This window comes from Uranotaenia lowii, chromosome 2, assembly GCF_029784155.1.
Source record: "Uranotaenia lowii strain MFRU-FL chromosome 2, ASM2978415v1, whole genome shotgun sequence".
Classification (NCBI taxonomy): Eukaryota; Metazoa; Arthropoda; class Insecta; order Diptera; family Culicidae; genus Uranotaenia; species Uranotaenia lowii.
The window spans coordinates 324,321,455-324,343,320 of NC_073692.1; the positions used below are offsets into that span (position 1 = coordinate 324,321,455).

The 21,866-nt window shown below is 32.1% G+C and overlaps 1 protein-coding gene across 1 annotated transcript in view; it reads right to left on the reverse strand.

Moving 5' to 3' along the window:
- LOC129750008 (protein O-mannosyl-transferase TMTC1-like) overlaps positions 1-21,866 on the reverse strand; it is an 807,324-nt gene that overhangs the window by 342,694 nt on the left and 442,764 nt on the right. The window lies entirely within an intron of this gene.

The window sequence follows — 21,866 nt, forward strand, 5'->3', positions numbered from 1 at the left end:
AATCCAATAACGACTTCTCAGCTAGTCATGTAGATCATTAATCACATCACCGAAGAATGGAAAAGAAAACGAGCGAAACAAACCTTCTTACAAATCTCCCTAGTCTCTTGAATTTCCGTTTCGTCTCTTACAAGCATTAATAATCGACTACTCAACTGATAGAAATTAAACAAAACATTTACCAAAAAAAAGGAAAAAAAAATCTCCTTTAAGTCTAGTGAAATTTGTTATAGCTTTTCGAGCAATTATAATCTTACTAGTTATTACCCCAATCAATAATAATCGTACACCACTTACTGTAGAGTTGGCGTCAACTTAACTTAACTTTACGTAACGTTTGTTTATCACTATTTATTACTGATATACTATTCGGACTAAATACCAAAACCGAAGTTCTCTCTATGAATTCAGCTGAATGTTGAGAAAGGTTAATTAAAAATTATTTATAGCAAAATGGGTTGCGTTTCATTTTCGAAAAAGAAAAGAAAGTCCCTCTATGTATTTCACTTTAAATATTTGTCACTATCCTTTTTAAAGTTTTGAATTTTCGTCAAATTTTATTGCACATTTAAAAATGTTCATTTAAGTTTGAAAATTATTTTTTTTATTTCTTGATTTTCAATTGCTTTTTACAGCGCTGTAATATGCATTTTTTCATTTGAAGTTGTACATTGCTAATCGAATCAATCGTTCACCGATTAACCAATATTCATCGACAGTTTTTGCGCTGTATATAATTCTCATGCTCACCATGCACAGCCCTCATCTTGTAAATACCGGAGACGACGACAGAAACGAATTTGCTTCCATCGTAAAGATGAATATCAAATGTGCCGCCGACCGTGGCCTAGAGGATAGCGTTCAAGTCTTCTAAGCCAGAGGTCATGAGATCAAGTCTTGGTCACGGCAAAAATAGTACTCTTTCTGTGGGCTGGTGGTGTTAGCATTAGTGAGATGCTAGCCATTATATCCTTGGAAGATGTACTTTAGTCTTAAGTAGAATTTAGATCTCTTCAAAGAAACATGAAGTTTCACTGAGATCCTATATGTGTGTGTTCGTTTAAAAAAAAAAGAAAAAAAAATGTTTAGTAAAAGAGTCGAATATAACATTGAAGTCGATTATGACAAGACTGTTCTAAATGCAGTAAAGTTATGGATTTTTCTTTAAATTGTCAACCTTGACTGTAGATTGGACAGTGATTCGGATGCAAGATGCACAGAATAAGTCATTTGAGTTGAGGTCTTGAGTTCTAAAACAGAAAATCAACGAAATGCTTTGGTAATGTGCTCTGGAACAAATCGAATTTCAGCACTATTTTGTGTTTGTCTGCAAACAAGTACCATAAAAATCTTCAACCAAGCTAGAAGTTATCCATAAAACACTTTTGAAATATTCCAATACATGACGAACTCAAATATAAAAGTTGCTAATTGTTAAAGAATGCATGTGTCAAGACACGACAACTATACTGATAGATTCAGCCCTCTCTTTGTGATAATTCATTTCATAAAAAACAGCCGCAAAAGATCTGAAATTTTTAAATGTATAGCGTGGACCAATTTATGCTATTCAAACATGTTTAATTGGTGAAAATAAGGGCATAGTAGAGAGCTTTCATATCTGAGCTCAATTAGTCTGACGTGTTTAGACAATTAAGAGGTTTATTTGGTATCTGTCTGGAAGCTCAAAAAGAAAATGAATTGTTGAGAAATAAATTTCGATTTTGTGTTTCAAAAGCAGACAGTAAGTTTCTTTGAGGCAGAAAAAGTTTTCCGGATTGTTAATATAATAAAGTAAAAAAAAAAAATACTCACATATACTCAAATACACATAATCCTGGCCATCCAGAAACTGATTTTCCTCCTAGTTATGAAGTTAAAACCCAAACGAGGTTTAACACTTCTTAAACTGGACACAACTATGGTAAAAAAACGATGACAAACTTTTGTAATCACCATGATAATGGCAAAACCGTAAATTTGGCGAAGCTTGAAATAAAAATGGAAAAATGGCAAATGACTTCTGAATGATTTCCTAAAACAACGTGATAAAATCGAAACAATTACCGAGATCAAATCGAGCGTGAATTTAGCGAGTATCGATAAATCGAACAGTGATAAAATCAAAATACTACTGTATTTAGATGTTTGTTTTACTCAATATTGGTGATAACTATTGAAAGCATAATGAATTCACAATGCTTCGATTACACAGTTGGTGACCAAGTGAGTCGCATTTTATTCTTGAATTTTATGAGGTGATCAAGTGTAATTTTTTTCCGAAATAAAACCAAATATGCTACAGTAATACCTCGATATAAAGCAACCTCTTTTAAAAGCAACCTCGATATAACGTAACCCAATATAAAGCAACTTTTGCCTCTATATAACGTAACTTTTAAAAATGTTTCTAATTTAAATAAATATGTTTAATTTCAAAACTTGTTTGTCATAAAAATATAATAATGTTGTTAATGAGCCATGCGGTAAATTCTCAGAGGCATGAAGAGCGAATAAGCGCAAGCGTTGAAAATGTAACTCCAGTACTTTCTGTATTGTGATAGTCGCTTTTGTGCTTTTGAAAACCCAGCCTAGAGCATGTATCTCCATTTCAAAACTTAATGACTATATTTACATCTACAGATAAGTTGCTTAAGCTGAAGTGAGGTTAGGGCATGTAGTCTTTTATTCAAATAAGTTTTTATGATTGCTGACAGATGATCAATCACTGTACAGACTTCTGTACCATCGCGAATACACGGATTTTATCACTTGCTATGAAAACAACAAAGAAACATTTCTGATGTTTCTGAGCCGTTTTGAAAATACACCCTCTTTGGGATTTTGGTTTGGTTATAATCGCCTATCATATCAGAATGTCATTATTTAGTGACATTTATCCAAGTCTCTTGAAAAATCTGGTTAACCTATCAAAGCTGCTCTTGTTTAAGACAATTCGGTATCGATGTTTGAATACGGCGAATGCGCCTACTGTAAACAAATTCCGATAATCACGTAAATGGGTTTAACTCTTTATTTTACATCCGAAAATATGATCTTCTTTTAATTTTTCTTATTTTAGTGAAGTTAAATTTAATTTTTTTAAATAAGGCGAATAGCTTTTTTATGAGTGTGTAATCCCACAGTTCATTCGCCTATTTCCCCTCAAAATTTCGTCGCGAACAAAAAGGAATTCTGCAATTCAAAAAGGCGCTCCAATTTGGCGAATGGACAAAATGAGAACACCAGTCTGTGGTAAAAGGGCTCACAGTTATATTTATTAATTTTTTGATGTAATTAGTACGGAAAAGCTATATTTATCGATCGGGTGATGAAATTAAATCAATTTGAAAGCATTTAAGCGACTTTTTTTTAGGAAAATGATTGTACGCAGCTAAATAGTAAATTGATTTTATTTTCTGAAACTTGGAATGCGTTTTTCTCTAAACAAAAGTCTCGACGCATTCGCCGTATTCAAAAATCGATACCGAATTGTTCTGCGCATTTTAATGCAGATGAGCTGAAAACCGAAGATGGGTCGATCTTCACCATATTTTTACCACCGAATACCACTGCGGCAATACAGCCAAAATATGTATGTTTGTTGGAATCTTCACTTTAATTGTTTCTGAAAATGTTTGTTGAAATTAAATAAACAAAATTGATGAGTTTGTGACAAATATATTTTTTTTACGTTTCTTAAATCCGTACAAACAGAATTTTGAATCAACTTTTTCATATTTACGATCACTAACGATGCTCCAAAGGACCATTTTAAGTAGTGTTTCGATATAACGTAACTTCGATATAAAGCAACGAAAAAAAAATTTTCGTTGCTTTATATCGAGGTATTACTGTATATCTAAATGATTTTTTAAAATTTCATCTCTCAAAAAAAAACAATACGCTTATGACTTTTTTTGATATAATATGATTGAATTTGATATATTTATTATTTAGTTGTAAACAGGGCCGTGAGAAGAACCATCTCATGGGGAAGGGGGTTGGGGATCAGTTTTTACTATGATATTTTTGTCCGAACAATGCATGAATTATTCAAATTAAAACTATTTCATCATTTATTTTTCAGTTCTCTACATTAACACTTTTTAATATTGAATAGAAACTTTTGAAACAATATCCTTAAATCTTTGAAATGGTAAGCTATATGTATTTAATGATTCCTTTGATAACAAAATAGGAAACTGTAAATCTTACAATTCACTCAAAAATTTGGTAAGTTTTGTTTTTTTTCATTATTTGAACATAGAACAATTCAAGATTCCAAATAAAAGTAATAGATTCAAATTATGCGGTTCAAATCTTTTCAGCCGCAGTCCGTGGCGTATAAGATAGCCTTCAAGTCTTCTAAGCCAGCGGGCATGAGATTGAATCCCGGTCACTGCACACAAAGTACACTTTCTGTGGGTTGGTGGTTTTAGCATTTCTCAGATGCTAGCCATCATATCCTCGAAAAATGTACGCTTAGCGTTAAGAAAAAGGAATCTCTTCGCGGAAACATCAAGTTTCATTGATATTCTGTATGTGTTGGTACTCGTTTAAAAAAAAATCTGATTCTTGCAAACTTATTTAAATACTAGATTTTATTTTGAAATTTGTCTTTTAAAAAATTGCTACGTCAGCAATGTTAAACAATACACAACAAATATGAAATTCACTGCAAATTTTTTTAACAGTAGAATTACAAAACTTTTTTGAAAATCAATCAATCAAAATCCTTGATGATTTATAAAAAATTAAACCAAAAGATGGCAAAATCAACTCAAATTCTTCTTAAAATTAATAATTTTCAGCTGAATAATGAACCGTTAAATGGGGTGCAAAGGCACAAGGAGGTGAATCAGGGCGTAAATGGGAAAAATAGTTGTGAGTCGATTATCAAACAATCTACACATTAACCACATCCAAAACGTTCCTTAACCAAAATTAAATTAATTCAATTTACATCATATTTTTTGAATAAATTTAAAAGATAGTTTTTTGAAGCAAAATCAAATCACCAAAATTCAAATTATGACCAAGGTTGCCGAAAACAAATTCTGGTTTAAAAAAACCTAATTTTCTGTGATTTTATTCAGAAAATCTGTGATGCTTTTCTGTGATGGAAAAGCATAAATTTCCTTGGTAGGTCGAAAAATGATTCATTTATTTTCACATTTCTCTTAAGAAAAATCTATTAGCATTATGAATCATATCATGTGTTCCAAAAAAAAAAGTCATAAATCGAAATTTTATGTTAATATAATATTGAAAATATTGGAAAAACGTTCGAAATTAAAAAAAAATCTGTGCATTTTGTAAATTTATCTGAATTTCTGTGTTATGTAACACAGAATCTGTGATAAGAGTTTGCTCAAAACTCTGAGAAATAAAAGATTTTTCTGTGATGTTTAACAACACTTCAAATAGAGATGTGACATGTCTACAAGTTTGGTATAGTGTGAAGAATTCTTTCAAAAGGAATCAAATTAATTTAAAATGAACCGAACAAAATTGACTTTTAGCCGCCGGTCGTGGCCTAGAGGATAGCGTTCCAGTCTTCTAAGCCAGAGTCCATGAGATCAAATCCCGATCACGGCACACATAGTACTCTTTCTGTTGGTCTGGTGGTTTTAGCATTTGTAAGATGCTAGCCATAATATCGTTGACAGATGTACGCCTTAGAGTTAAGTAAATTAGATCTCTTAAAAGAAACATGAAGTTTCACTGAGATCTTATATGTGTGTTCGTTTAAAAAAAAAAAAGTGGAGGAATAGGGCTTCCAACTTTCGCAGAAAGTCTGAAATTAAAAATCTAGAATATATTTGATTTTTTGCCCTGGCATCAATATCAACATTTCTTCGAATATACATAAGTGTGGATGATGAAAAAGGTGAATGCTCCAGTTTTGAAAATAAAAAAAAAAATTACCAGAAAAACAAAAAACTATGCACTTATTTGCTTAAAAATGATGAAAGCTTTTAATGTTGAGCAGTTTCTAAGCACATACCAAATTTTGATTCAAATTCAGCTCATAAATGAGTTTCACAATTAAGATCTTTTTATCAAAATTAAAAATTCTCTACAAAATCACCAAGTCTAGTGAGGTAAAAGAGACATTCACCTCTACTTGACTTAGTGGCTTTGTGAAGAATTTGAAATTTTTATTTAGAACTTACAATCGAAATTATGATTAACTATGAAACTCATTTATGAGATGTAGCTGAATCTGAATTTGGAATACTTACTCATTTTTATTGTTAAATTTGCACCTGAATTCAGTTTTCAAATTTGGGATCTATTTCCAAATTTCAAAACGATCTCTGAAATATACAGGAAAAAAACGATACCTGAATTATGACTCCAAATCAGCATTTCCATTACGAGACAAGAATGGAGATTCGTTTCAGACGCTCAACCATGAATCTTTAATTTTAATTCTGACGTTTTGGGGTTTTAATCTGAAGTTATCATTTTTATTATTACCTTAAATGTGGCTTTAACCAATACGTGAATTATTTTAAAAACGATGAACCTGATTCTGAGTTTTCAATTCTGGATCACGATTTCGAAGCTTTATAATGTTGTTTTCTGCATTAGAACTTACTTTTTACATTTTTTATGGGACTTTAAAGAAATGGATAAAAATCAAACAACAAGTTCGGATAGTTTCTAATTTTAATTTTTTTTTTCATATTTGAAAATTACTCTTTGAACACAGAAAAGGCATGTGAGTTTTGAAAATCATCAATCTAATTGTGAATTAAAAGCTGAACTAAATTTGAACGATTTCAAACAGCTTCTATTTTCTACCACCATTAAGGTTCGAATCGAGAATCTAGTATTCCAAATTGGATACCGAATCTAAAATGTGAAAAGAGAAATAAACGTAAGAATTTGATAACAGGAAACCAGAACCTCTGGAATGAGTTTAATCTCCTTTAAAGTTTATGTAATGGAACAAGTTTCAATTAACAAGCAAAAAAATTTTGAAAAACTGAAGCAGTATTCTGAACTGGGGATAATTTTTGAAAGTTATGGCATTGTCTCTGAATTAAGATTATTACTCTTAAATAACTCACTTCAATTCCAAATTTGCTCAGGTATTTCAAATGTTGGATGCAGAGAATACATTTCTTGCTTTTCTGGACCCTCATAAGAGAGAGGATTTAATCCCCATATTCCTACGGCCAAGGTTGAAAATATCATTAAGCTTTCACTCAGTTTTGCCCCACTCGAATAAATGACTTTTTTCTTTGTTTTTTTTCGTGTTCACTAAGATATGGATGTATATAAATATTTGAATAATGCTGATAGTGTGTCACCTGTATGATTTATCAAAATGATCTTAAAAATATTTCAATGGGTTGTTTTCGAGACCGTGAAATTGATAATAAGGTGATAATTTAGTGGAAATGGGGTACTTTTATTTTCGGGAAACTGATTTTTTTAATAGTAAAATAGTCAGATAGTAATGTAGTCAGAGAGCGGCATTCAAAAGATTCGCTGGTGACAGTAGGCCGCCGACCGTGGCCTAAAGGACAACATTCAAGTCTTCAAAGCCAGAGGTTATGAGATTGAATCCCGCTTACGCCTCAGAGTTAAGTAAATAAGATCATTTTATAGAATCATGAAGTTTCGCTGAGATCCTATATGTGTGTGTGTTTTCGTGAAAAAAATAAAAAAAAACAACAACTTAATAAATTAATCATATACAAATTTCACATTATTGTTTTCAATTTAAAGTTTGTACATGGAGATGAATTTGAAATTTATTTTATCCGCGGTTCGATGCCAAAAAATTGTATAAAGAATAATTCGTTCTTGCAAATATTCGGCTTCATAACCCATACGGTTTAAAGTAAGCTTACCAAGTTTTTTCCGGGTTTGCCCGGATACTTTATTTTATACAAAATTTGGCAAAAGTCCCTATTTTTCTCGGATTCGTTCACTTTATTTACGAAATCAAACAAAAAATGAATTGTGTTGTAATTTTTCTTTATTCATGCGTTCAAAACAAATTTGTTTTGACAGGTTTAAGAAAAATTATCATAAACGGTTTTTCGAAACCCTAAATGTAATTAAAAAACAACTGATAAATTTTGATGAAATAAAGTTTTTTTTTATTTTTGTTGAGAAGTTCCTGAGTTTTGACAAAATTGGCCCGGATATTGTTGACGGTTTTGCAATATAATTCCCGGATTTTGCTAGAGTTGAGGATAAAATAATTTGGATTTGGCAAGCCTGGATACGTGCTGAAAAAATTTGGGCAACCTTAGTTTAAAGGATATAAGGTTTGTAAGTTTTTAATGCGCAAAGCTGTTTGTCTCGGTGGTCGAGTGGTAAGCGTGGCAAGACGGTAATCGCTGGTCCATTGATGGCATGGGTTCGATTCCCATCTCGGTACTGGGTGTTAAATGTTAATTTTAAGTTGTTCACGTCATTTATTCAGTCTGTAAAGCCTGAATCGGCTAAGACGGTGTATTTCTTAAAAAAAAAACATGTAAATAAAGTCTTAATCTTGTTGGTTTTTTAGTTCCCTAGCCAAAAAGCAACAAAAGTTTCAAGGCAATGAGGCTTGATAAATTTCAAAATTCTGTCGAGACGCGTTTAATTTTTTTATGTCACACGCTATCTGTTTGAATTTTTGAACAAAAACCAATGATTTAGCTTCAAATAATTTCAACCAAAACAAATCATTTAATGGGAAGTTTGCGTCAAAAATTATCCGAAAGATTAAATGCATGAAATCACAGCTTCACTTCTTTGCAAAACATTATCTACTTATAAAAGTGTAGGGGAAAATGGGGATATTTGATATCTTATTCTTATTTTCAGCATATCTTTCTGGAAAAATTTGCAGACCGCCGTCTTATGCATATTCTGACAGCGTTCAAGTTTATATGCTGCAAAAGTTGGATCGATACATTAGCCCGTTGATAAACAGGTTTTCGTGGGACTTAAAAATGGTGGTATTTGGAAAGCTGAAGGATAGTTGATACTTTAACCAGGGTGTCCTAAGCTTTGGTAAAATTCATGCAAAATGTTAAGGGGCGGGGGGGGGGTAGGGTCTAACGGGTATAAAAAAAACACCATTTTCACGATTTTTTTCTAGAGCTATCGTTCAAACAAATGTATTCAAATTTTTTGCATTATACAAAGCATTGTTAAAAGAACATTTAGTAATTTTTTCGTAGAAAAATATTGAAAAATGAGCCGGTGACGGAGCATTTTCGAGGATGCCTTTTAGAAAACAGGATTTGCGGTGGACACTGTATCTCAGCACAGAATCATCTGAAGTCAAAAAATCAGAGCAAAATATTTTTAATAGATGTTTTTCTGGACCCCAACGTTTTTATTTACCTTAAAAATATTTTTTATGAAATTTTTGTGGCTGTTTGAAGTAAAAACTACGATTTTTCACTTAAAAATCCGCCATTTTTCACCTCTAAAATCTCCCCAAAGTAAAGAAATCAAAAAAGAAAAACGTTGGGGTCTGGTATTTTATATGTAGAAAATATGTTCCAAATTTGAAAAGAATCGGATAAGTAGTTTTCAAATGACGTTGTCCACGGACTTTAAAAATGTGCTTTCGAGAAAAACGCGTTTGAAGTTTCTGTTCTTGCTTTCTTGCAGTATTAGATAGGAGGAGATAAAGGCCTATGATTTCTACAGTTTTGCTTCAATTGACTTGAAAATTTGACACAACATTTTTGAAATGTTTTTCAATAAGAAAATAAAAAAATAAAAAAAACGATTTTTTGAAAGTGTTAGACCCTACCCCCCTCCCCCCCCCCCCTTAAGATGAAAGTTCCATTGAAAAAAGACCTTATTTGTTTTTTTCCACACACAGTTCATAAATGTCAGACCAAAAGTCTAGTCTAGTATCCTAAATTCATTGCATACTTAAAAACGCAATTTTCAAATTCCAAGATAAAAGCACTTTTACGAGTCCTTTTTCAGGAAATTGTTGAATAAAGATTAGTCATTGGAACAGTATTTAATAATTTCCAACATCCATTCAGAAGAAAAATATATCTATTTAGACTCGAGTAATCAAGTAAACCAATAACATAGGTTTTGGAAAACGTTTTCTTTAAAATGAACGGCTTTGATTAGTCCTGCTATGATAAACAAAAATAAATCTAAAGTGATGTCTAATTTACGCATCTCTTCATGGTTAAATGTTTCGAAATAAATCCATATCGATAAACACCAGTCACCAGTATCTTGTGAACATGCCCCAAATAAAATCATCATGATGGAAATGCAGAACCGAAACACTTGCCCAGAGAGTGGAAAAAGAAACTGCCTTCTGAATCCTTGTTCAAAGTTTCCCGAAAACTGCCCCAAGCGCTTCATTTTGCCACTAGGCGGCCCTCCTACCGTCAAGTGCGGAGCGGCCAGAAATTTTCGCAATAATCTTGCTACGCGCGCCTCCTCAAACAGTCCCGTAGAAAGAAATCAAGTCAGAAATCTGCCCCGTAAAAAAGTTTATTTTGTTACCCACCACCACTCTAAGTATAGGTAGGTATTTGCCGACATGAAGGTCTCGCGCCTTCTTCTTCGGCCCAGAAGAACAGAAATATAAAAATCCGGGTCCTTGACTTATCCGGGACCAGAACAGAAGTTCCAGACGTAAAAGTAAACTGCCTTATTGGGAAAAGGAAAAAAATGAATCCTGAAGGAGCCGCAGTTTTGTGCGGGTGGAGAAGGTCGGAATTATATGTATTTCTGTCGCTACATTTATTGCGCCACTCCATATGGTGCATGTTTGGCAGAAGTTGTTTTATGGAAATTTCTGTCACAACAGCGAGTCGGACTTGTGGCGCAAGTTAAACGGAACCTCGGTATTGAACTTTAAGAACGACATTCGATCGGGATTTCTTATTCATTTTGTTTAGGTAACATTTGTTTTCCGAATAAATTATTCATATTGATCTTCATCAATGAAAATGTGAAATGAAAAGATTTATTCATTAATCATAAGTTTGGTCAATTATAAAAAAAGCATATTTTATTCGGTATGAAAGATAAATTGATAACTAACTTACCAAATAACTGACCTACTTACCGATTTAATGACTGACTTAATGACTGACTTGCTAACTGGCTGGCTTACTAACTGACTTACTGCCTGACTTACTGACTGACTTGCTGACTGACTTAATGATTGACTTACTGATTGACTTACTGGCTGATCTACTGATTGACTTACTGACTGACTTACTTACTGACTTACTGATTGACTTACTAACTGCTTTACTGACTGACTCACTTACTGACTTACTGATTGACTTCCTAACTGACTTACTGATTGACTTACTGATTGACTTACTGACTGACTTACTGAGTGATTTAATGATCGACTTACTGAATTACTTACTTACTGACTGACTTACTGATTGACTTGCTAACTGGCTTACTCACTGACTTACTTACTGACTTACTGACTGACTTACTGATTGACTTACTAACTGATATACTGACTGCCTCACTTACTGACTTACTGATTGACTTCCTAACTGACTTACTAATTGACTTACTGATTGACTTACTGATTGACTTATTGACTAACTTACTCAGTGATTTAATGATCGACTCACTGAATGACCTACTGACTTACTTACTGATTGACTTCCAAACTGACTTACTGACTGACTTACAATATGACTGATTTACTGACTGACTTACTGACTGATTTACTTACTGACTTACTGATTGACTTACTAACTGACTTACTAACTGACTTACTGACTGACTTACTGGCTGACTTACTGAGTGATTTAATGATCGACTTACTGAATTACTTTCTTACTGACTTACTGATTGACTTACTAACTGACTTACTAACTGACTTACTGACTGACTTACTGATTGATTTACTGACTTACTTACTGACTCACTCTCAATATCCACTTTTCATTCCCTACCTCTCACGTTCCACTTCTTGTGTCTCACTTCTTACGTGTTTACTTAAGATTGTTCTTGTCTCGTTTGACATCCCCTTTCAAGAAATCGATCGAGGGTCTTAGAACAACATTTTTTTAAGATTTGCTAACAAAATACACGGCAAAGTTTAATTACTTTATAAATTATTATTCCTCAAAACTTTCAATTTTCCATTTTTTAGCTAAAATGAAATTAAATTCTTAAAAATTAATAAAAATTTCTAACATTTTGATGAAAACGATTTTTTCCCAAAGATTCTAAACAAAAGCTATAAATTTCTATTTTTTTTTCAAATTATAAACAAAACTAGCATCACTGTTAAAATTTTCCAAAAATAATGTTATATAGGTGTATTCTGCATTATAATTATCATAGAGGACAGAATGCAGTTTTGAAACGATGAAAGAAAGTTACAATTCAATCATTCATTGTTTCTCCCTCATAATTTATTTTCACTATGACCATTTTTGGATGAAGTTTAAAAAATTAAATCTGAAAACTTATTATTTTGATTCTTTTTAAATATTTTTAGCTTTGTGCAGTGCCTGCTTGAAAAAAAAACATTTTCTCTTCAAGGAAAAATCCCAAGTAACACAGATTAAGCCAACTGGCTGTTTGAGTTTTATAATTGTTTTATAAAGACTTTTCCAAAGCATACAATTTTTAATGCTGTTTTATTGTAAGATAGGAAATATTTCATTTATTGTGTGTTTTTAAAGAGCTCTTAAAGCTTTGCTAAAACTTGAATAAAACCGTTTCTTAAGAGTGTTGTAAAATAGTTGCAAAAGTATTGCTAAAACTTCAATAGAATACATACTTTATTGTTTTTACTAGGGCTTTGGCACCTATTTTAATGAAATACTCAATGCTCTTTTAAAACTCGCATTCAAGCCAAGTTGAGAAACTGTTTTATTGGAACAGTAGATGTAGGCATGATAAAACTAAGTGACCGATGATTTGACAATCGAGAAGAACGTTTACACCCTTAAACTTGTTCGCCTCTTTTTGAGATAGCATAACCTGTTTTGAAAGGATCTCGAGTGTTGGTTTTGAGAAAAACGAGCTCTCAAAATGATATAAATTAACACAGCCTTATTCATACGAAAAATTAACTTTTTGCATCCGCATTCAAATTTCAAAAGAATCGCAAATCAGTCTACATCATTAATCGCTCAATTCTTAGGCACTTACTACGAAAAAACGTTTTTTGTGATTCGATAAGAATAAATGTAATGGACATGTTTTGTATGCATTGTTCTTGATCGAATAATATTTTTTTTGTTATTCTAAGTATGCTCTTTCAGTGAAACAAAAAAAAGTATTTGTAGTTAATTTATTTACAGTATCCATAGACTTACAATTGTAATTGAATCAAGTGGGAATGGAGCTTAATCCTCAAGACAAAGTCCTCTGAAAAAGCTTCATTCGACGTCGAATAAAGTATTTGTTTTATTTATCAATCTCTGTCTCTCACTACGAAGTTAATCTAAATTAACGTCATTCAAACCAGATTTAACCAGATTTTTTCCGGTTAAACCGCCCTTGAAAATTCCCAGCAAACATGAAATTGCATTAGAAATGATAAATTAGGTCGTTAATAATGTTAATGCGGATCGCAATTCCTACCGAATAAATAAACGATCGTAAAAATGGTTACTTAAAGTCGGTTTAAATCGGATATGATAAAAAGTCTGCTCTGTTAGCATATTTGTTCTTCCACGTGGGATTAAAGTGAGAAAATAACTTATTGCTAACTTACTTTCAGGATGAACGAATAAGATGTTGAATATCGTCCAATTTGTAAAGTTCTTATCACTCTAGACAGAATTTAGAAATATGTATATATATTGCCTCCACTTTGGTAGATAAATGCCGTTTTTTTAGTAATATACGATCATTCTATTATGTATATGGAACGTGTAACAAAGTTGTTTTTTTTAAATATACCTACAAAAATGTTTTATGGGTTTCAAGAAGACTGTCACCGGCTTCTCCTCAGCAAAGACGGAGAAATGGAGCTTTATCACAAGCGAAAATGCTCATTATTTAGCTTTGAGGCCAGGCTTTCGATGACATTAAATGATCGATTCCAAAGCAGTCTGAGGTTATTTGAAAACATTATCTACTTTTTATTTAAAGATAAATGACCTCATAATCATAAGGAATCAAAACAAAAAATTGCATGAATGTCTTTTACCAAGCAACAAATCGAAATGTTCTCATTTATTGCGACAAACTTCTCTTACTCAAAAATGGATAAATTCATCATGAGCGTGTATTTTGTTTACAGAAACGTCAATCAAAGCTGTTTTTCAACCTCTCTTAAAACTTTCATAAAGCTGTTTGTTGAAATTGTTTTTTATCACATTTTTCAAACAAGCTTAAAACAATTTCAAAAACGTTTTCCAACTACCTTAAGATTTTCAATATTAACTTATCAAACGCCATGTTGGTTTAATTACTGAAACCATCTTGTAGGCGATAATGTTATAATACTAAAAACTACACATTTTCAACCAGTTTCACTATGTTTGCGGTGCTATTTGTTGTATAGGTAATGAATTTTAATGCAAAACAAAAATTGCTTAATTTGAGTAAAATAATATGTACCTTAAATTAATATTTTCCAATAAAAATATTGCTTAAAATGTGAACAACCTTGATTTTCTTTGAGACGTGCTTATGTTTTGATCCTATGTTCTAAGACTACCCTATGAGCTGTGGGTAGTCTTATGAAAGCTTTGAAGGGTTTCTTAATGCTGTGTCTATAAAGTCGAAAAAAATCTATTCTGTTGGATGATTTATTATAGCTTATCAAATAAGCTTTAAAGACTTTTTCAAATAAGGGGCAAACAAGTCTATATGTGAGCTTTAAAGTAGTTGTGCTAAACATGGAATGCCACGGTGTCTCTGGAAGAAAACTTTATTTTTTCCAAAATAAGCCTCGCTAATAAGTGCATACATGTTAAGGATAGTTATTTACATAAAAAATTAATCGTTCAAAAATTTATACTGGATAATCTAAAGTGAAGAGCATGCGTAGGGTTTTATTATGAAAAAAAATGTCTCTCGCTTTTCTTGAAAATTTAGTTATTAATATTTTGAGCAAGGTAAGTTTGAGAACTTTAAGAACAAACATTTGGAACTCGTAAACAAATTGGACTTTCTTCTTACATTTAAGCCCAAACTTAAAAAAAAAACCATCTGGATTTCAAAACTAAATATCTTTGTTGAAAATCTTTCATCTTTTTTATGCTTTCTGAAGGATTCCATACTTTTCACTTTGAATTAACTGTAAAACCTTAGACACGGGTATCACAAGGATGATTAGGGGCCATATATCAAACGCAAAAAAAAAATCATCCTATTGTTTATGTTTGACTGCATAAATTAGTGTTGTTGGAGGCATTCGTGTATTTAAAAATGTTGTCGAATTTAAGATTTCTACCGAAGATTCGAGATTGTTCATTTTTGTCAAAAGTACACGAACTGAACCTATTGTCTTTTATTGATTTTTTTATAATGAAAAAAGAAAAAGAAGATCACAAAACTTCAACATCCATTTTGTTTTTAACAACTTTAAGTTGTTGATTTGATGTATAACTTTTATCGGAAAATATTCTTTTAATTCACTTGAAGTTGTTAAATCTTAAGTCATCAGATTTTTTGCGATTTTTTTTCGTTTTTCTAAAAATTTGCATTTATTCAATTAAACGATTTTTTTTTAAATTTCCTAGATAAAATTAAAAAAAAACATGGGTTTTTATCTGATAGTATGGAATACTGCAAACATTTGTCTGTGGATTTCTGCATTTTTGGCTTTCCTCTAGAATGTTATTTCCTTACTTCTATGAAAAGCAAATATAACATCGTGTCATGAACAGAATTAAAGCAGTTGCTTAAAATTCTTAAAAGGGCCATTCAAATATTACGTAACGCGTTTAGGGGGGGGGGGGGGGTATAAGAGTTTGTTACGCTTTATGGATTAAGGATAGAAAATCTGAGACAAATGTGTTACGTAGGGGGGTGGGGGGTTGAGAATGACCGAAAATTGCGTTACATAATATTTGAACGGCTCCAAAACAATTTTTCAACATTTATTTGCCCAGGTTATGCGCATATTCAAAATGTTACATTGCTCAAAATATGAAATATGTAACAAAATTGTAGAGTGAAGCAGGTGTCTTTTTTTATATGGCCGGAACAAATCCATTTTTTGTTTTTTGGAGTTCGAACATCACGAAAGCCCCCCCTCCCTCGGAAGGAAGTCTGTTATAGAAATAATCTCAAATTACGGTGATTAGTTTCATCATAAAATTAACGCAAATTTTCAATAAATCGAAAAAAAATATTGTACAAAAGGGGATTTTTTTTTATTATCTGACGGGTTTGCGCCGGGGGTCTTCGGATTTTTTCCAAAATTTAAAATATTGTTTGTTTCAGCACCTTCAAAAAACATGTATTTTTGCAGATTTCTAAAACTTTTATTTTTCGAGTTAGCTAACATTTAAGTTTTTTTGAAAAAAAAATTACCTTCTTTTCAAACGCCCATAACTTTGTCAATTTTCAACGTAGAATATAAAATAGCACATCAAAACGCATTAGAATTTTACCAGCTGTTCAAATAAAATAACCAAAAAAATATATATTATAATTTTCGGTATAAAATCCAGTAAATATGTAAAAAATAACGTCAAAAAGTACCGTCTGCACCACCAAAATATTTGAAACATATTTCATTTCATAGTCCTATCAATTTCACAACTTTCATCTGAAGACACCAAAGTGGGCCAAAAACTCCTTGAAGAGTTATGAAAGAAACAATGACAATAAATCTCTTTTTTAACGTCAAAAACTAACAATTTTTGAACAACTGCACTCATATATAGGGACTTCTTCTCTTATCGTAGGCATGTGCACCGGGGGCTAAAAATCTGCAAAAAATACCATTTTATAGTCGATTCAGTTTTACAACTTTCATCTGAAGGCACTAAAATGATCCAAACCCTCCTTCAAGAGTTATGGAAGAAATAAGGGCCATAATGTATTCTTGCGCCCGCGTTAGGGCTTATCGATTCTCGCACAATCATGCGCTTATACGCAGAACACCATTTACACGAACGTTCATTCTTAAGCATGCCCTAGAAAATATTAAATTCATTGATCGTTCTTTGGTCCATTTTTTTTCAAAAGGGAAGATAAATAACTTGTCAATAAAATAATATCTGTGTGGTTCGTTTACAACTTCGCTCCTACACTGGGTACCTTAATTTTAACAAGGGTTGCATGGCTAATTAAAGTTAATCTTCGTTTTTTTCCTACTGCACATGGAAAAAGTTCTTATGATGGAATAGGAAGTAACATAAAATGAACGGCGAGAGATGTTAGCATTGAAAAAAGGGAATATGAATGATCCTTAAGCTATCTTCGACTGGAAGAAATATTTTTAATTGATAAACAACTGGGAGTTTATATATGCTTCCAACGCTGAATATGACAAGGCTATAATCGATCTTACCAACAGATTTAAGAATTTATCAGCTATACCTGGAACCATAAAATTCCATGCATTCGTTCCCAAAATATGAATGGAACATAACCGCCGCAGAATACTCTGCACGACATTTTAGCCACATAGCACGACGAAGCTCGAGCTTAAGGGTGCTTAAGGATCCGAATGTAGTAAATATCTTTTTTGTTATAAATACCTGTCAGATGACTTCTTCAAATAAGAAATGTATAACTTTGAATAATCTCATTCAGCTAAAAATTAAACAATCTTTTTAGGAATTCCAATCGTATTGTTAAAAATACGTACTCGAATGTACGATTGAACGTACATTAGCCATGCGACCATGGTTAAAATCGAGGTACCCAGTGTAGGAGCGAAGTTGTAAACAAACCACGTAGATATTATTTTATTGACAAATTATTTATCTTCTATTTTGAAAAAAAAAAATAGACCAAAGAACGATCAATGAATGTAATAGTTTCTAGGGTACGCATAAGAATGAACGTTCGTGTAAATGGTGTTCTGCGTATAAGCGCATGACTGTGCGAGAATCGTTAAGCCCTAACGCGGGCGCAAGAATACATTATGGTCCTTATTTCTTCCATAACTCTTGAAGGAGGGTTTGGATCATTTTAGTGCCTTCAGATGAAAGTTGTAAAACTGAATCGACTATAAAATGGTATTTTTTGCAGATTTTTGGCCCCCGGTGCACATGCCTACGATAAGAGAAGAAGTACCTATATATGAGTGCAGTTGTTCAAAAATTGTTAGTTTTTGACGTTAAAAAAGAGATTTTTTGTCATTGTTTCTTTCATAACTCTTCAAGGAGTTTTTGGCCCACTTTGGTGTCTTCAGATGAAAGTTGTGAAACTGATAGGACTATAAAATAAAATATGTTTCAAAAATTTTGGTGGTGCAGACGGTACTTTTTGACGTTATTTTTTACATATTTACTGGATTTTATACCGAAAATTAATATATAATTTTTTTTGGTTATTTTATTTGAACAGCTGGTAAAATTCTAATGCGTTTTGATGTGCTATTTTATATTCTACACAGCAAAAAAAATTGTAACGTTGGACGATGTAAATTATGAGGATGTTAGCCAACATATGCATTTTTATTGATTTCGGTTAAAATATTACATCCAAACGATGTACACAATTCGAACACGTCATGTTGTGTAATATTCCAACTTACTATGTAGTATTACATCAAGTAGTCAATGTTTATTCCAATTGACATTTTAAATAGTTTTCGTGTCGAAAAGTTAAAACCGGATTGTGGAGCTCAGGAGGATTTGCTCTGTTGGTAAGTCATATCAATATTGATAATACATCTAAGCAAAACTATTAGTGATAATTTCTTAACATAATTTTGCTCTTTCAGGAATTTTGGCCATCGTTAATCAGCGATACAAAAGAGTTCCGGAGAAAAGAAAATAAAAACAGTTGTATTTGAGGTGAGTATTCTGCGTTCAGTTTTTTATTCTCCCTGTGAAATTTTTCATTCAATGTTTACAGAAGTGGATTGTCACCGTTTGCAAATGCGAGGTTGTTTGACCAATGGCCTTCAAGGGGACCGATTATCGGATACGGAACATTGTCAATGAATGTCTGGCTGAAGGTAGAATAAAGGATATGATCGAACATTTCATCAGGATACTAAAAGGTTTCACCGACGCAGTTGTAATTGAATCCATTCTAATGCTTCCTCGACACGAATGCCATAAGGATGGTAAAGTGTCGTTAATAAAACTTAAAAAAAATTCTAATGCTTCCATCCTTCAAGTTTTAGTATGTCATATTATTCATGGAATAAAATTATCGCTTTAGTTTTCAATGGTTTGATTTTTATGATTAATTTTTCTGAACCCATTATCATTATACATACATAAGTAAAAACTTAAAATAAGAATCTCTAATTTGAATTGTCGAATTTGTTTTAACATATCGGAAATTATTCAAATAAAAAAAAATGATAACGGTTAGTGATCGTATCACAAGTTGTATTTTACCTCTGTGCTCGATCTTGTCTACTGCGTTACATATATTTAGTGTATTTTTTTACATCCAAAACGTGTAGTTGCTTGGTACATCAAAACAATGTAATATTAGATACCTTTAGCAACTCGAGTTATGTGCACGTTTTTGATGTAATATCGCAACACTTTTTTTGCTGTGTACGTAGAAAATTGACAAAGTTATGGGCGTTTGAAAAGAAGGTTAATTTAAAAAAAAAAAAAACTTAAACGTTAGCTAACTCGAAAAATAAAAGTTTTAGAAATCTGCAAAAATAAATGTTTTTTTAAGGTGCTGAAACGAACAATATTTTAAATTTTGGAGAAAATCCAAAGACCCCCGGCGCAAACCCGTCAGATAATTCAGAACAAACATTTAAAAAAAATTAAATAACAGGTGATATTAAGACAAGGTAAGGTAAGACGAGCGTTTTCACAGTTTTTAGTATGATTTTGTCTATGAAAAAATCCATTAGAAAGGTTAAAAAATCTCCAAAAAAAAAAAAAAAAAATAAAATAAATTGTTCTAGACAATCCGGTGGATTATTTCGAAATTGGGCTCAAATGAAAGGAGAAAGTCCCAGCTTTCGAATGGTGCAAAATTAGCGATGCTTATTTTCGATAAATAAATTTGTTCCATCAGAGATACCGTGAATGCGCTTTGGCTTTTAAAGTATCTTTAGTCTTAGTCTAAGTCTTAAGCGACCTGTAAAGGTTGGCATAAAATTCAAATTGTTACTTTGGTCTGTACGCTCAATACAGACCAGCAAGAAGGATAAGAGAATAATGAAACACTTATTATTGTACATTCTTAAAAAATTTGCCACTCTGCAGGGGTTCGTCACATTTTCGAAACGAGTTTGGAAAATAATAGTGTGGGTTTTCTAAGGGGAAAACAATAAAATGCTCAATGATTAATTTGTAACTCTCTTTTCCTCATCTCAAAACTGCATTGATAATGAAGAACACACCTTTATTACAATTTTGTTGTAAATTTTCCACAGTGTTGTCAATGATTTTCTCGACTTATTCTAGAAAGTTTCAATAACTAGTTTTCAAAGATTTTTAGAAATTTACACTTTTTTGCCAAATTTTTTTAATTAAATTTTTTTGAGTTTTTATTGGAAATGATAATTTGAATTTTGAAGGAATAATTAATGGTTAAAAATTAAAAAAAAAATTATCGTGTATTTTGTTCGCAAGTCTTCAAAAATAAGTTGATCAGGACGGGGGAGGGGAGAGTCTCCTATGTAAAGTGCTTAATTTTCAGTGATGCCGATTTTATCTTTTCAAAGGTCGAAAAAAAAGATTTCGTGTTTTAACTTCTCACGTTTCATGTCCCGCGGATCACGTATTATATCTAACGTTTCTCGTGTCATTTCATACGTCTCACACTTCTCACATATCACATCTTACTTCTTACTGCTCTGTTGTTACTTCTCACGTCTCATTTATAAATTCTTAGGCTAAGTCTCATCAGGTCGCAAGTCTCAGGTCTCCGTTCTCATGTCTCATATCTGATTTATTTTGTCTCAGGTCCCAAGTACAGGTCTCAGGACTCAAGTGTCAGGTCTCAGAAGTAAGGTCTCATGTCTAATGTCTCATTTCATAGCTCTTAGGTCTCCAATTACACGTTTTCGGCCTCAAGTTGTCGGTTCAGGTTTCAGGCCTCAGGTCTCAGGGCTTAATTTCTAATTTTCTTAAGTTTCGTAGCTATCCCCAGTTCCAAAATTTTTAATGGATGTCATTTATCACACGGGTTTCCGCAACTGCCGTGGTTTTCGCAATGAATTAAATTTTTTTGACTTTTTTCGGGAATGAATTAACGCAGTTTTTTAGATTTTTTTTAAAACATGATATAAGAATTTGTTAAAAAAAAAAAATTATTTCATGTATTTATGTTTATTTACAGCAAATCGAAAGTATTTTATATTCACAGTATCCAAAAACTGATAACGACGATAACTAAAATTTTATTTTTTATTTATTTAAGAGGTAAAAGGTAAAATTTTATCTTTTTATGCTTCCAAAGAAAAAAAAAATTAAAATCGGTTGAAAAAAAATTTGCTCATAAATCACGCATAAAAATTTCTGGAAGTGATTTTTCATCAGTCAAACCAAAAATAATTAAGCTGGTGCTGAACCCGTATACATGTCTTCACATCCATATCGGATCTACGAGACAGGCAAAATTTGGTCCAAAAACTTTCACCTTATGCCGAAAGCTAATGGAAGCCAGCATTTTCATAATTTAACAACAAGCGTCCCGGTCGGTCCATGATTCAGATCCAGACCAAAAAAGGAAGACGAAAAGAAAGGTTAGAAACTGACAAGATGGCTTCCTTTACTTCACCTTTGCCCTTCTTCCAGTTGGCACCTTCG